This window comes from Saccopteryx leptura, unplaced genomic scaffold (genome assembly GCF_036850995.1).
Source record: "Saccopteryx leptura isolate mSacLep1 unplaced genomic scaffold, mSacLep1_pri_phased_curated manual_scaffold_16, whole genome shotgun sequence".
NCBI classification, from domain to species: domain Eukaryota; kingdom Metazoa; phylum Chordata; class Mammalia; order Chiroptera; family Emballonuridae; genus Saccopteryx; species Saccopteryx leptura.
In genome coordinates, this window is record NW_027095698.1 from 3,125,970 (window position 1) to 3,129,439 (window position 3,470).

The 3,470-nt window shown below is 42.6% G+C and overlaps 1 pseudogene; it reads left to right on the forward strand.

The window, feature by feature from the left end:
* The first annotated feature begins 226 nt into the window (after window positions 1–226).
* LOC136386832 (dnaJ homolog subfamily A member 1 pseudogene) lies at window positions 227–982 on the forward strand (annotated as a pseudogene).
* Window positions 983–3,470: the final 2,488 nt, after the last annotated feature.

The window sequence follows — 3,470 nt, forward strand, 5'->3', positions numbered from 1 at the left end:
ACCACTTGCTATGATGTTTTGGGGGTCAAACCCAATGCCACGCAGAAAGATTTGAAAAATATTACAGAAATCTTGCCTTGAAGTACGACCCTGATAAGAATGCAAATGAAGAAGTTGAAACAGATTTCTCAAGCTTATGAAAAGCTCTTTTTGCAAAAGAATGTGATTTGTGAACAACTGTGAAGGTCAAGTTGCTGAGAAAGCAGCAGTAGAGTGCTGTCCCCATTGCTGAGGTCCTGGAATGCAAATAAGAATTCATCAGATAGACCCTGGAATGGTTCAGCAAACTCAGTCTGTTTGCATGCAGTGCCTGGGCCTGGGGAACGGACCGGTCCTAAAGATAGATGTCAAAGATGGAATGAAAGGAAGATAATTAGAGGGAATAAGATTCTAGAAGTTCATACTGATGAAGGCATGAAGGATGGCCAGAAGATAACAATCCCCGGTGAAGTAGACCAAGAACCAAGACTGCAGATAGGAGATATTATCATTGTTTCAGGTCAGGAGGACCATGCTGTTTCCACTCGATGAGGGGAAGGCCTTTTCCTGTGTGTGTACATACAGCTGGTTGAAGCACTGTGTGGCTTCCAAAGGCCAGTATCTACTCTTGACAACCAAACAATAGTCGTCACCTGTCAACCAGGTCAGATTGTCAAGCATGGAGATATGAAGTGTGTGCTAAAGGGAGACGTGCCAATTGATCATAATCCATAGAGAAAGGGTTGCTTAATTATTGAATTTAAGGTCAGCTTTCCTGAGAATGGCTTTTGCTCCTGATAAACATTCTTTGCTGGAAAAACTCCTACCTGAACAGAAGGAAGTAGAAAAGACTAATGAAATAAACCAGGTAGAATTGGTGGACTTTGATCCAAGTCAGGAATGACAGCACCATTGCAAGGGAGAAGCATATGAGGGTGTTAAGCATCACCCTCAGGGTGGTGTTCTGTGTCTGAGTTCTTAATGAGCTGTGAATAACTCTCACTGCTGGCCTTTTGTATACCACAGTGACTAGTGATGGACTATAATCATAATATGCTCACTACTTGCTATTGTTTTTGTTTTAATATTCAACTATAGTAGTATTTTAAAAGTTAAATGAAGAATAAACTCAGATATAAAAGCTCAAAGAAATGTTCCATATTCATGAGTACTCTCCATCACTGTTTAAGAACTGACCATTTCTCCATGTGGTGCCTCTCTACACATTCCCCACCAGCTGGTCTGTCATAGTACTCACCCCCCTTACTGCATTCATACCTGTCAGGCTTCCCTCTACTACACAGAGAATGCTGCTTTCTATAATAGATTCTTTGAACCTCTTCAAGGATTTTTTTTGAGGTATTTTTAAGGCTAGGTTCTCAGTTGAGTGACAGGGCATAATCTGTAGCCTTTTGCATGAGCTCCTACTTCGATAATAGCCACCTTCTTAGAAAACAGAACATTGATTTTATTTCATTTCTTAACCATTGTTAATCAAGCTCATCCTGAGGCTGGGAACCCTCTTTGTTTCTAGAGCATTACAACTTCACGGAATACCCTTAAATCATATCTACAATCCCTGTAAATGGTACCACTCTTATCTAGCTAATAAGCTCTAGTGAGCATAGTGAGTTCTGCTGTCTGGGCAGAATTTTCTTCCAGTAAAGTGTTATAAATTCTTGGGGCAAAGTGAGTTGTTGTTTATACTGTGTTACTTTACCTGATGTTTTTCTGTTTTGGTTTGAAAATGTGACCTATTGTAAAACAAGGTTAAGCCTGCATTTTTAAAAGGGATTTCTAATAAATCTATTCAGAACATAGATTCATAAACAGTATTAGACAGTCATAAGATTTCTCTTCTTCAGGTAATGGAAGGATTTCTTTTACTTATTCTAGAACAGGGGTAGTAAACCTTTTTATACCTACTGCCCAATTTTGTATCTCTATTAGTAGTAAAATTTTCTAACCACCCACCGGTTCCACAGTAATGGTGATTTATTAAGTAGGGAAGTAACATTTCTTTTTTTTTTTTTTTTTCATTTTTCTGAAGCTGGAAACAGGGAGAGACAGTCAGACAGACTCCCGCATGCGCCCGACCGGGATCCACCCGGCACGCCCACCATGGGGCGATGCTCTGCCTACCAGGGGGCGGTGCTCTGCCCATCCTGGGCGTCGCCATGTTGCGACCAGAGCCACTCTAGCGCCTGAGGCAGAGGCCACAGAGCCATCCCCAGCGCCCGGGCCATCTTTGCTCCAATGGAGCCTCGGCTGCGGGAGGGGAAGAGAGAGACAGAGAGGAAAGTGCGGTGGAGGGGTGGAGAAGCAAATGGGCGCTTCTCCTGTGTGCCCTGGCCAGGAATCGAACCTGGGTCCTCCGCACGCTAGGCCGACGCTCTACCGCTGAGCCAACCGGCCAGGGCCTAACATTTCTTTATAAAATTTATAAAGCAGAGTTACAGCAAGTTAAAGCATATAATAATAATTATGTACCTAGTATTTTATGTCGGATTTTTGCTAAGTTTGGCAGAATAAATTTTTGTAAAACAATTTGCCCTGGCCGGTTGGCTCAGCGGTAGAGTGTCAGCCAGTCGTGCAGGAGTCCCGGGTTCGATTCCCAGCTAGGGCACACAGGAGAGGCACCCATTTGCTTCTCCGCCCCTCCCCCTCTCCTTCCTCTCTGTCTCTCTCTTCCCCTCCCGCAGCGAGGCTCCAATAGAGCAAAGATGGCCCGGGCGCTGGGGATGGCTCTGTGGCCTCTACCTCAGGCGCTAGAATGGCTCTGGATGCAACAGAGCGATGCCCCAGAGAGGCAAAGCATCGCCCCCTGGTGGGTATGCCGGGTGGATCCCAGTCGGGTGAATGCGGGAGTCTGTCTGACTGCCTCCCCGTTTCCAGCTTCGGAAAAATGAAAAAAACAAAAAAAAACCCTTAATATAGTTAAATCTATCTTTTTATTTATACTTTGATTGCTCTGCTACCACCCACCATGAAGGCTGGAACGCCACTGGTGGGCAGTAGGGACCAAGTTGACTTCCACTGTACTAGATGAATAATATAATATAAAATCATAGTATGTTTTTACTCAACACTAGAAGTATGTTTTCTATCTACAAGTTTAGTGTGAAGTGAAAACCAAGAATCAGTCATAGAGACTAAGACTCAAGAATCAAGCAAGTTGACAGATCAAGGAGTCAAATGTGTTTTATATACAAAGTTAAATAATATTACCCCCACAGACAGATACATTTGACATTGCTTAAAAATCTATCTTTATGCAGTAGGGATTGGCAGTTTCTGAAATATTAAATGGACTTCATTTTTTCTCATTCTCATAGCATGTGTCTTGACAGGTAACTAGTTTATAGGAAATATTCTGCACCTCAATCACATAAATTTAAATAAAGAGATGGCTATTTTCAAACGCAGTTAATAAACTTATTTTGAGAGCCTTTAGATAGCAGCAGATCACAACCATCTTGGAATAAATACCT